Raw genomic sequence first — 14,194 nt, forward strand, 5'->3', positions numbered from 1 at the left:
TACTTAAGAACCAAGTTTGAAAGGATACTCGTAAAATTACGTCACTCTTGCCGATGAATATTCATTAGATCGTGGTCGTGCGTGTTCAATACACACTGAGTGCACGCATGCGGAGAGTTTGTATTGAACACGCGTGACCACGATCTAATGAATATTCATCGGCGAGAGTGACGTAATGTTACGAGTGTCCTTTCAAACTTGGTTCTTAAGTGCCTAATGTTTGTTTACGGTATACCTTTGTTTACGGTTTTGCAAGCTAGCTGCATTCTAGGCGATCAGCATTATTTCCTTGCTCGTTCAATCCACTTTCATCATCATCTTGTCAAAAGATGGCGTACTTTACCAATAAGTATATACATGAGATGCAACCTGTTGATTTTTGGTACAATTTCCTATTATGCGCTGACGACTTGAATCGAGAATGTTTGATAGGAAATATTGCTTTTCGATTGTTGTTTGCGTACTTTCCACCGCAGTATCAAGGATAACTTAGGACGGATTGAACGGTTGATATTTGGAGGTAAGCGATAAAAACAGTTTTATAAATAATTCCTTTTTAAAATGAAGTTAAAATACGAATGTTCAATTGCAAGAGTCATAGTGGAGAAATATTGAAAGTTTTGTTTCATTCCCTCACATTCGTGTGATGAATGAAAACGTCAAAGTCCACTATGAAATCACATGCATTGTGCGAGGTTAGTATTACGAACCTCGCATGTTGTGTGAGTGGGTAGGACTATGGTATGCCAATTAATGTTGTAAATCGGGTCAAAAATAAGATCGAAAATCGGATCGGCAGTTAAGCTTCTAAAATCGAAATCGAATCGAAAATCGAATCGGCGATGTTTAAAAATAAAGGAATACATAAAACTTTTGTTCTCGGTCGCGCGCATCTTCTTGACAAAGTCACAAAGACGAATGTTTAGGAATGGAAGTCGCCGACATGCGCGATCATTTGGAACATGTTTTAAAAGGGTTTTGAGGTGTTACTGCTTTACAACAAAATGAGTGATTGTTATTAGAAAGATAACCGAATGACGCATCTTCCGAGCAAAGGAAAATAATTCTCATAGATCACAGGTCAATGAACGATCGGCGGGACATCTTTTTAAGCTGAGCTCAGCTCAGTTCGCTCATTATAATATATGATTACAGCCACACCCAAAAACCATTCCAAAGTACACCCATTTTGTGAAAATAGCTTACTTGTATATCATTTCTCCGAAACAGTCCTCGAAAAAGTTAAGTCACGCCTCAGTATCGATCTTTCTGTATACCCACCCTCTCAACAATATCAGTGAATTACCAAATGCGCGCAAGCACACAATACAAGATAGTTTTGGGGCAGAGCCGAAAACTGGTACCGCCCAGACATGAACGGGCTAGCGCAGAATTCTTTACTTTACCTTTTGGCATGTGCACGTGGTGGGTTTGATTGACGGTGCTATTCTTTGAATTAGCTCACTAGCTGGATTAATGATAATATCAGGGCAAGTATGGCTTACATAATACGTACAACACGCAACTCATCCATGCACACACACAGCTCTCAAATTCCCTTGCAATTATTCGTCCCTTGGTCGTGTGTGCACTTATGGGCGGGATTTAAGCAGGGCAATCACTAGCATCATGGACCTATTAGCATATATACAACACAGCATTCAATCATACACTTTTCTCAAACTCCCTTGCTATTCGTCCATTGTATACACTCATGGGTGGGATTTATCAGCGAAAGCACTAGCATACATAATACGTACAACACATTCATGCACCCATGCGGTCACACACAGCTCTCAAACTCCGTTGCTATTGGCCATTGTGTGCACTCATGGGCGGGATTTATCAGCATTTAGCACTAGCATACATAATGCATGTAATATTCATGCACCCATGCGGTCACACACAGTTCTCAAACTCCATTGCTATTGGCCATTGTGGGCACTCGTGGGCGGGATTTATCAGCATAAGCACTAGCATACATAATGCATGTTTTATTCTTGCACCCATGCGGTCACACACAACTCTCAAACTCCCTTGCTATTCGTCCATTGTATACACTCATTGGCGGGATTTGTCAGCACTAGCATACATAATGCGTACAACATATTCATGCAGTCATACACCCATGCAGTCACACACAGCTCTCAAACTCCATTGCTATTGGCCATTGTGTGCACTCATGGGCGGGATTTATCACCATAAGCACTAGCATACATAATGCATGTAATATTCATGCACCCATGCGGTCACACACAGCTCTCAAACTTCATTGCTATTGGCCTTTGTGTGCACTCATGGGCGGGATAAATGACAATCCCAGTACAAGTACATGTTCCTTGTTTGTATTATACAATACATTCATCTATAGTTCCAATCCCACCATACCAGTCAGCGCAGCTACCGGTAGGTCATAAGTAGGTCAACTTGTTGCGAGTCTTTTCTGACATTCCAGGAATCTGATTGTTCGAACTATTCCATTGTTAACAAGCTCTAAATAGAACAATCTTGAAATATGTTCTGCCTGCACTGTAAATAGATCTATGCCGATTTTTTATATCCGATTTTTTCCTTCAAGGGGCATGATCGAAGATCGGCAGGTGATCGCCGATTGTTGTGAAATCGAATGGAATCGGTTGCCGATTGCAAAATCGGTTGCTCTACATAGCACACACTTTAAAAAATTATTAAAATATCACTTTTGTGACCAAAATTACTAAATTCCATACAGTTGCAATTTATTTTTCATTAATAACTTGGGAATAATTTTTGTACTCACCAGAGCGCTCAAAAACTTGAATTTTGGGCATATTTTTGTGAACGCCCTCTATTGGTGGAAAGAAATATGGCAAGAAAATTTTAATTTTTCAATCTCTATTTTTGATTAATAAAAAAATAAAAAAATAAATAAATTTACAGAAGAGCCAAGTTATATGATAAATAGCTGTAATGAAAACTGACAGTGTAAGAAAATCAAGCATTTTTCCCATAAAAAAAAGAAAAAATAAGCCAAACATTACCACCCTTATAGTTATCTTGCCACACATGGAGATGTAAATGAGAACAAGGTTATATCATAACCTTGTTCATTGAATGAGTGATTAAAGTCATCAATACAATATAAAAAAATGAATAAAAACTCACCGATCTCTCTACGTGAACCTCATCCAGATGCCTCCATTACGTGTATGGTGTTTGACAGTGACAAATTGAAAAAGAAAAAAGATCTAACTATCGAGACTCATCAACCCGTTTGGACCGCTGACCAATCGAGGTTTCGACAAAACTTTGCTCGTAATGCATATTGGTATTGTGTGTGTGTGTATTTGAGTTTTGTCAGACGTGTATCAATCAGATATGATTATTTACGTCTGGGACCGACCTTTAACGTCACCATCCGAAAGACGTGACCAGGGCTCGAACTTCGAACCTCTGCATCAATTTGTAACTTCCCCACAGCTTGGATTACAGGCGCACGCCACAACGCCCAGTCAAGGAAGTCTTGATAGCCTCAATCAAGACAAATTTGCAATTTTGTTTCGTATCGATATAAATTGATTTAAAAGCCACACCTATAGGATTTTCATTAAAAAATAAATGGAATAAAAGATATCTTACCACACAGGCCTATTTAGGGGCAGATCCAAATATTAAAGGGGGAGGGCGGGGAAGTTTCAAGTTAAAATGTTATTTAATTCAAATCCAAACAAAGAATTATAATTTGCTATAATAAAAACAGAAAAAAAAAAAAAAAAAAGTAAACTGGAGGGCGCTGTTTGTACAATGTCTTTCAAGATGTAATTTTTGTATCCCTTGCTTTGAAGCAAAATTTCGCCGTGTGGATTTGTGATCGAATCTCCTGGATTTACAGAATGTTCTTTTGATATAATATACACTATCCTTATATAACAATGGATCCTTCAAAGAGTACACGTCAGCTGGAAAACACTCCAAACAAATCGTCCCCGCTCTCCAAGAAGCCGAAGATTGTTGACTCTAGTCCCACCGCTTCCCAAAGCCATATGGTAATGAACGCGGACGCTGTTCCCAAAGGTCAGTACAGAAATGATTCGGCTACGCATTTGGCTTCGTCTAACACTAGCGCCAGGCGTTCTCTTGGTTTAGAGTCCACAGATGCTCCTCCTACCTGGTTTGTCACCTTTTTTAATGACTTTGAATCAAGATTTGACTCACGCATTGAAGCTTTGTTGGATAAAAAATTGAGCGACATTTCTTTAAAGGTGTCTGATCATGATGAAAGAGTCAAGAGCATTGAGTTTGATATGGGGTCCCTGAAGGATTCTGTCAAGCAGTTAGAGAAGGAGAAGGAGGTGCTCATTGCCAAATTGGATGACCTAGAGAATAGGGGAAGGAGAAAGAACATTGTTCTGTTTGGGATTCCTGAACATCCAAACCAAGATCATGAAGATTGTTTGAAAACTGTCACCGATTTCTTACAACATGCCGATGTCTCGAAGGATGATTGTTCGCAGATAGAAAGGTGTCACCGTACCCCCACATATCGATCTGAGACCAGCTCTAGGCAGCCGAGAAGAATCCACATTGCCTTTTCTTCCTTCACAACCAAAGAACGGGTGAGGAAAGCGTGTGTGAAGAAGCTGAAGGAGTCCAATTCCAAATATCGGGATCGAAAGGTCTTCGTTGCTGAGGATCTATCAAAGAGAGTCCTTCAATTACGCCAGAAGAAGCAGGAGAAGTTCAAGCATCTACGGTCAGAAGGAAAAAAGCCTTTTTTCGCATACCCAGACAAAATTCGGTACAGAGACCCAACCACTGGGAAAGTCTTTTCAGCAGATTGATCCTATTGTATTACAGAATGTCTTTTTCAAATGAAAACATCTACTAATGGATCTCATGAACACTCTTCCACGTAGTTCTACATGTTTAAAGGTTGAACTGAATGGACATGCGTTATCTTTTTTAAGTGATATTTATGGACTCTGAAATTGTTTAATCTTGTATGATATTTCATAATTTTTTACCTTTTAACAAGTAGAGTGAGAACAGCTGTTGTTATGGCTCGTCTTATTTGTTTATGTCTTTGAATACAGGCTGTTTAACTGACTTATTTTTGATACTGATTATCTCTCATCTATATGTGCACATCAGTGAACTTTATTGTTGTATAAATATATATTTTTTGAAGTTTACCTGTACAGACACTTCTTTATCTCATGTGTAGATACTACGTGTATCAGTGAAGCTTGATGCTAGTTTTTATCTCCCTGCCATAGTGACATTTTTATTACATTTATAAGGTAATGTCTTTTTCATATCTTTTGAAAATAATGTGCACATGTTTTAATGTACACTTTGATATATTTTCAAGTTACTACCCCTTGGCTTTACTCTCCTTTGTGATGGGAATCTGAAGAGTTTTCTTTTTTGTTTGCACTGTTTTCTTTTTTGTTTACAGTGTGTTCCCAAGAGATGGTTTTCCCCCATAAAGCTACTCTAGGCATTTGTGAGCATTTTTTATATCTTGACTCTGTTATTCCGATTTACTTGTAAACCATACATGTACGAGTGTTTTGATTTCTGTATTGGCTACTGACTTTTGCTGATGATATATTGTGTGTTTTTTATTATGCCCCTTTGTAGATCATGATTTATATGTGATTCAGAGAGTCCATTTTGTTTGTTTTTGTGGTTACACGGTGGATTTTGCTCAAGGCTGTTTCATATTTCTCGTTGTATGCACCTTTGGACCAGGGCTGAGACTGATTTGGCCACTATTCTTGGTGCCATTTGCACCCTCCTATCGATTTTACCTAATTTGTTGTTGTTGTCCCCCTCCCCTATTTGTAATATGTTTAAATTCAAAGCAGTTAATTGCTCACTTTGTTTGTATACAAGCTCTTATTTGCTAGATATGGTATCTTGTGATTTTACATGGTGGCAAGCAGTCATGTGCCTTTTACAGTGTTTATTCTTTTTTCAATTTATCGTGCAATGCAGATACTTCAAAGAGTGGTATGGAACCAGTGATATTGTAGAATTTCATTTATGTCATTAAAGCTTAGCACATTTAACTGTCAGGGTATCCAAGATTATGTAAAAAGAAGAAAAATATTTCATTACTTGAGGTCAATTGACAGTGATATTATTTTTCTTCAGGAGATACATTCCTCCCCAGAAGACGAATCATTTTGGAAACAGCAGTGGGGGGAACATGCTTGGTTCTCAAGCCATACTTCCAATAGTCGTGGTGTCGCTATTTTGATTCGTAATCATGTTTCGCTGGTAATTCACTCCTCGTTCGCCGATCCAAATGGAAGATTTTTGATTTATTCTGTAACCATAAACGGTTTATCTCTTTTACTTGCAAATATTTACGGCCCCAATAACGATGATCCAGATTTTTTCTAGATGTTTTTGCTAAAATAGAGCAGTTTAATTATACTTCATTAATCTGTGCTGGTGATTTCAATGCAGTGTTGGGTCCTCTGGATTACCGAGGTGGTAGACAAAGACATGCTAATGAAAAAGCTAGTGAAATTATTCAAATATTGATGGAAGAATACAATTTATGTGATATTTGGAGAAACTTTCATCCACATTTAAAACAATACACTAGGCATCAAATTAACCCAAAGGTTCTCTCCAGATTAGATTTTATTCTTGTTTCGGAAAATTTTGTTAACAATTGCTTGCAATCAAAAATAATTCCTGGGATCCAATCAGATCACTCTGTAGTTACATGTACCTTGAACTTTAAAGATGCTCATCCTCAGAAGGGACCCGGGTTTTGGAAACTCAACTGTAATTATTTGCATAATGATGCTGATTTTGTAAAAACAATGAAAGAGACAATTAATTATTTTAAAACAGATAATTGTAACAGTATGTGCAACCCACATATCATGTGGGATGCCCTCAAATGTACAATAACAGGTACTTGTATAGATTACAGTTCCAGAAAGAAGAGAGAGAGGAAAGCTGCCAAAGATAAATTGTTCAAAGAAATAGACAATGTAAAAATGCAAATAAACAACGACCCAGATAATGTGATTCATATTGAGCACCTAGAAAGTTTGCATAGTGATTTGGACAAGATATTAGAATATGAAACTCAAGGCTTAATTATTCGATCAAAATTGCGCTGGGTAGAAGGAGAAAAAAGCTCCAAATATTTTTGCAATTTAGAGAAAAGACACGGTGAGAAAAAATCCATTCATAGAATAAAAAATGTTGATGATGAAATAATTTCAAATCCCCAATCCATATTAGATGAAATTAATGACTTTTACCAAAACTTGTATAGAAAACAAGATACACAAAATTTGTACAGTACAGACACCTTCTTGGAGTCCTTTGAAACCCCAAAATTAAACGATAATGACAAATCATTTTTGGAGCATCCTCTTACTAAAAAAGAATTATATGAGACAATCACCTCTATGAAGCATAACAAAACCCCAGGGTATGATGGTTTACCAGTAGAGTTTTACATTGTTTTTTGGAAAGATATATCTGATCTGTTATTGGATTCATTCAATTTTTCTTTAGAAAATGGCCTTTTGTCTACATCACAAAGAAATGGTATTATTACTTTACTTCCCAAGAAAGACAAGGACCAGTTTTATTTGAAAAATTATAGGCCCATATCATTGTTAACTGTGGATTATAAGATTTTAGCAAAAACACTGGCAAATAGACTAAAGAAATGTCTCAATGATCTTGTTCACCCAGACCAGTCTGGCTTTTTAAAGGGTCGCAATATTGGGAATAATATAAGGTTGATTATGGATTTGATAGAATACACAGAACTTCATGGCATTCCAGGTGCCATTCTTTTATTAGACATTCAGAAAGCATTTGATAGTGTGGATCATGAATTTTTGTTGAAAGTTTTAAAAAAATTTAATTTTGGGGATAAGTTCATCGGTTGGATCAAAACTCAATATTGTAACCGCAAGAGTTATGTTGCTAATAATGGATTTTTTACTAAAGCTGTTATGATGGAAAGAGGAATTTTCCAAGGATGTCCAATCTCCCCCTATTTGTTTTTATTAGTTATTGAAACAATGGCTCTTAGTGTAAGACAAGATGTAAACATAAAAGGGATCCCTGTAGAAGGTCAAGAGGTAAAAATATCCTTATTAGCTGATGATTCTACCTACTTTCTTGATGGTTCACTTGACTCTTTTAACAATCTTTTTGATTTGCTTAAGAAATTTGCAGCTTGTTCTGGTTGCAAACTTAATATATCTAAATCTGAGGCTGTTTGGGTGGGGGCTAAAAGGGGCTCACAAGTGAATCCCTATTCTGAAAACGGTCTTAATTGGAAAACCGATACATTCAAAACTCTTGGAATTGTTTTTTCATTAGATACCAGGACAATGTTTGATCTTAATTATAAACCTAAACTGAAGTCTATAGAGGCAACCCTTAACTGTTGGCGTTGTAGAAACTTATCCTTAGTTGGTAAAGTTTGTGTCGTTAAAACATTATTATTACCTCAGCTATTGTATCTTTTTTCTGTGCTATGTATACAAACTCCAACCAAGCTATTCAAGGAGTTAGAAAGGATTTTCTTTAAGTTTATTTGGAGTGGTGGGAGAGATAGGGTAATTGAATTGTCAGTACTAGAAAACTTTAATCAAAACAAAGATATTTTGTGGAAATCCCATGCTCCTGATTCCATTTTGAAAAGTCTTCGTTGTTCTCAACTGTCAGAGTGTATTAGAACATGGTATATTTACAGGGAGGAAGCAGTGAAGAAGGAGTTTAATACAGTATTTTCACATATGGGGTCATGCCAATGTTTATGGTATAACAAACATATTAGATCCAAGACAAAGCAGTATTTTTTTAACCAAGAGTGGTTTGATTGCGGAATAAATTTTGTTAGCGATTTATTGAACCCCCCACTCCCAGGAAGCAAGCTTTTTGAAGAACTAATTCTTGACTTTGACATTTCTCCAAGGGGAAGGAAAAGCTTCAACTTTCTAATGAAAAATATTTCAAATTCTTGGTTACATATGTCAGATTGGGACAATGAAGAAATTTTTCATAAAATAGTAAACAATCTATGTCAAGCAAAGAAGGTCCCAAAGTATGTTTACCCTATCTTGCTCGGGATTTTTATTCCAACAAAACACACTGACTTCTGGGAAGAACTGTCTTTGTCCCCAAACTCTGAAGAGTGGGATAAGATTCATTTGAGAAATTTCAAATGTTCAATAGACTCGCGTATACGTTCTTTCTATTTTAAACTCTTTCATAAAGCTATCTCCTTAAACGACTTCTTACATAAAATTAAAAGGAAGGATTCTCCGAATTGTACATTCTGTCACTCCCTATCAGAAACTATTATCCATGTATTTATTGATTGTGACATTGTGAAAATCATTTGGAACGAAATAGTTCTTGAAATTTCTCGACATACCAAGAAGGTTTTTAATCCGTCCCCCTTTGAAAAGATTTTTGGAGTTAAAGATGACAAATTTATCACTTATATTTTCCTGATATTCAAATATTATATTTACTTATGTAAATTCAAAAATAACATTCCTTCATTTCAGGGTTTTAAAGTCTATTTGAAAACTTGTAAGGAAACAGAATATCGCATTGCCAAAAAGAAAGGTACTCTTGCACTCCACTTTAGGAAATGGAAATATGTGTTCTGATGTACACTGTACTTGTGTAAGAAACTGCTTGTATATAAGATGTACTTGTTTACTAGCTGAGCTCCTTTATTCCATGTAATACTGCTTTGTTTTGATTCATTATGATTATGTTATTGTTTTTTTTATTATTGTGTTTGATTTCGATTGTATTTTGATATTTGTGTAATCATTTCGATCAATAAAAACTTAATGAAAAAAAAAAAAAAAAAATTGCTTCAGCTAAATGAAAAAAAAAATACAATCAAATGATTTTTTTTCTTACAAATTATCCCATAATATGAATGCAAAACAAATCTGTTCTATGGCTTTCAAGGGATAAATAAAAGAAACTCAATAAAAACGACATGAAACGTAAGTATGTTCTTGAGCTCTTTGCCCCTTCATTCTTTTCATATTTCATATAAACCCTTCACCCATATTAATTCCAGGGCGGTAAACTGGGGGCTAGTACATTGATGAAAACTAATATTCAACAACACCAACAACAATATGAAAAATAATAGAAAAACCCAAATGACCCTTGCAATGATAGTACTCAACAAAAAGAGAGGGGTCAAGAGAAGAAGCAATAACCCCCCCCCCCAAAAAAGGGCATCATATTTCCTTTCACCATATACGACAAGATACATGTACAGTTAATTATAGAATAAACTAAGCTGATGGCGCTACAACAACTATAATTAAAAAAATATCGTGTGTCAGGGGAGAAAGAGACTACTATCGCTGGATCTCGAAGAAAATTAAAAAAAAAATTAAAAAAAAGAGAAAAAAGAAGAAGTATAAGAAGAAAAGCAAAGAATACAGAAGAAAAAAAAAAAGAAAAGAAAGAAAAAAAGACAAAAAAGAAAAGAGAAGACAAAAAGAAAAGAAAAAATATAACATGAAAAAGAAAAAAAAAAGAAGAAAAAACTAGATTTTGATTCGTCATGCGGACGAATTTGGTGGTCTGTCTTTATTCTTGCCATCATGATCACTATTTCCATGTTCATGCAGATCAATATGATCGTCATGATGACAACGGAATGCTCATTATGGATGGAATACTTGTGAAAGACGGGAGATGATAAAGCACTGTGAAAAGGGTCTCTTTGATGTATGACAATATATACATGTGATATGAAATGATATGAAAAAAGTTATAATCTGTTTTATCTTGCAAAATTTTAACTTTTATACCATTAAATTATCATAAAGGATCATGTAAGAGGTGGTAAAAAGAAAAAAAATGGAAAAAATCTTGTTCACCCCAGGACTCGAACCTGCGCCCCCGAGAAAGCAAGTCAAATGCGTTATCCATTGAGCCATGATACTACGTAAGCAATTATGAGAATTACAATTCCAATATTGCAAGCGAAATACGGGCATAATCCCGGCATCTGATCAATAAATGGAGGGTGCACTTCCGAAAGCTTAGAATCTCAGCTACAACATACTAAAAGCTCAGGGAAAACTGACAAGAAACATTGGAGATATGGCTCACGAAATAGAGGAATGTCGAATCTAGTTTTGGGAAAAAGTCATGTCCCATAGAGATTACACGCAAAATACATGTGATATGAAAAAAGCAATTATTATCTGTTTTATCTTGCTAAATTTAAACTTTTATACCTTTTAATTATCATAAAGGATCATGTAAGAGGTGGCAAAAAGAAAAAAAAATGGAAAAAAAAATCATCTTGTTCACCCCAGCACTCGAAGCTGCGCCCCTGATAACACAAGTCAAGTGCGTTATCCATTGAGCCACGATACCGTAAGTAACGGTGTATTAACCGCACCTTTTTCTTGGCGGAGTAGAAGCAAAAGTCGGGGGTGCGGTTTATACACAGTGACGGGTCTGAGCCAGCCCGCCGTAACCCCTCCCGTACATGTACGATGTCTGCCAGTTCACAACACATCGAGTGGCCGGGCGTAGCCGCCCAGGCAATGTCGTTTAGAGGGGTATGAGCCGCGGGTAATGGGAAGCGATTATTTCAATATTCATTAAATGTTGTCCATAACAAACGCACCCACCTTCATGACACTAATTTTGACTTTATTCTCGATTCAAAGTAGTGAAGTTCCCTGGCTAATTTAAAAGAGACGCCAAGCATACTCGGTAAAATTTTGTCACCGCTGAGCGAGAGTTGAGTGAGCTTAGAGATTGCGTTGTAATGTGGTTATAGTGCGACTTAAGCTGGCGCTATTCAAAGTCCCGGGGCCGTATTCTGAAAATTGTCTTAAGAGAAATATTCTTGTATCTTTAGAGTTACAATAAAATCCGTATTCCGAAAATTGTCTTAACTTTTCATGTAACACCGGGCCAGCGCCAATGTCGAGCCTTGACTCTTGTGAATTTTTTGGCCCCCATTGCCATCGTACGCAATACTGTTTGGGCCAGTGGTGGCCATTTTATATATCAAAATGCAGAAATGTTCCCATATATGACATAATAAATGATATAACTCGTTAGTAATGATGATTTGCATATATTACTTTGTTCGTACATCGCAATTTTTTTGTAGTTTAGTGAATATTTTTGTGACAATTAGTTTTCCTTTTTCATAATAGAGTATACAAGGGCCTATGGTGGCCATTTTGAATATCACTCAGTGATATTCAAAATGTTTTATTTCTTTTAGATTTTAGATGACATTATATTATCTTGAATAAAGGCCCACTATTTTCGTAAGACTCTAATCTCTCTATTGATTCTATAAGATATCGAAAATATACGTTACCGATGAGTTATTCCCCGGGTTATTCCTTATTTTTTTTATTTTCTGCCGGAGAGGAAAATATGGCAGCCGTCAACGAGTTGTGCTTTTATCAAGGCTTTTCAATTAAATTTTTCGATATCTTGGCCAATCAATGCGAGCGGCAAGTTCCGAACGCACGCACATCTACATGTACAAGCGCAAAGCAGCGGCACAAATCGCAATATGTAGTGACTGGTAAATACGTCTGTAAGGATGATGACGTCATCCAAGATGGCAACTTACGTTGACCAATGAAAGGATCGAAGATGACGATGTTTCGATCATCATTTGAAAGGAATTAGCGGTAACTGCGGTCTAAGGTACGATATTTCTGAATTTTTTCGTAGATATGGATGTGATTTCTTTTTCATAATGTGACATTTTATGCACAAAAAACGATAGGAAAATCAGGTTTCCGACGAATGTTAGATCTAACGTTACTGCTAATACGTTGTCTGTCCGTACGGGCCTCCAAGCTCTTCAGTCTATGTATTGGTGAGTGAGCCAACGCTCAGCGGAGTTCAGCGGAACAACCAAAATACAGAGACTGAAGCTTTTGGTCTGGACCTAAATCACCTATTTCATTTTTTTTTGCGCCCAACTACTACTGGTACATGCATGCACTTGTTCACTGCAACCATCCTGCCTGTGGCTGTGGGGACTCCACAGGTAGGACCCACTCACACTAAGTACGAGGTTAGTATATATACTAACCTCGTACAAGGGACCGTGTTTGACCCTGGATTTCGAAGTAAACATCACTTCATTGCTGAAGGAATATTTGCCTTCTCGCTTCACACTGGGGCTCCTTCCGGTAAGTAGCATTATACCAAAAAAAATACATATTATTTGGAAATAATTTCATTACAAAAAGCAAATTTCGCTTACCTCGGCCTAGCAAGTGACTTTGTTTGTCTCTTCGACGGGAATACAAGGAAGCCCTTTGGTGGCGCTAATAAATTTCACAACCTTGATTCAGCTCCTCGGTAAACTTATAACAGTGTCTAAATTCTTTGAATTCTTATGATTAATTTACTAATTATTGGCACCAATAAATGAAATACCTTCAAAAACATAATTGAAGATTACTATTGGCGATGATAACACTTTTTTGCAATTAATTTAAAACGATGACTAATAAAAAAAAATTGAAAAAAATACACGTGCCTGGAACGACACCAGCAGTACAAGCTTTAACGAACGTCAATAATACGGTATACGAAAGTCTTTACAATGAAAGATTGGACACTTTACGGACTTCGCGTAATGCCTTGCGTCGATTTGCATGTAAAATAGTGTAGGTTCCTAGTCTTTCCCTTGTCGTGTCTTTGATATGAATATAAATCGCGCGCCCTCTTTAGGTGAAAATTGATATCCACGCAGACTAATTTTTATCTCCGTGAAATCTTCACAAAAGATCAAGAAAATATACATATTTTTTAAAAGAAACTTCAAGAAGTCACGGAAGGATCTAAATGATTCGGTAAGTGTCATAGCAGAATGTCTAATACGGGACTATGCTTGATATTTTATGTGGGCAAAAGTTAAGTGTATTTTGGAAGTGTCGTGTGTGTCGCGTGTATATGACTGATATTCCTTCGCACGCGAGATGCTATGAACCCATGGGTGGGTAGGACTACTTGTTCACTGCTACCACCCTGCCTGTGGTGAATCTAAAGGTAGGACTATGGTATGCAAATGCTGTACATACCGGAAGGACACACTTTAAAAAATCATTAAAATATCACTTTTGTGACCAAAATTACTAATTTCTGTAAAGTTGCAAAATTTTTTTCATTTAATTTC

The 14,194-nt window shown here is 36.5% G+C and overlaps 1 protein-coding gene across 1 annotated transcript in view; it reads left to right on the forward strand.

Annotated features, from left to right (window-relative positions):
- LOC121410480 (acylglycerol kinase, mitochondrial-like) overlaps positions 1–14,194 on the forward strand; it is a 53,649-nt gene that overhangs the window by 7,510 nt on the left and 31,945 nt on the right. The window lies entirely within an intron of this gene.

Source organism: Lytechinus variegatus, chromosome 1 (assembly GCF_018143015.1).
Source record: "Lytechinus variegatus isolate NC3 chromosome 1, Lvar_3.0, whole genome shotgun sequence".
Taxonomy (NCBI): Eukaryota; Metazoa; Echinodermata; class Echinoidea; order Temnopleuroida; family Toxopneustidae; genus Lytechinus; species Lytechinus variegatus.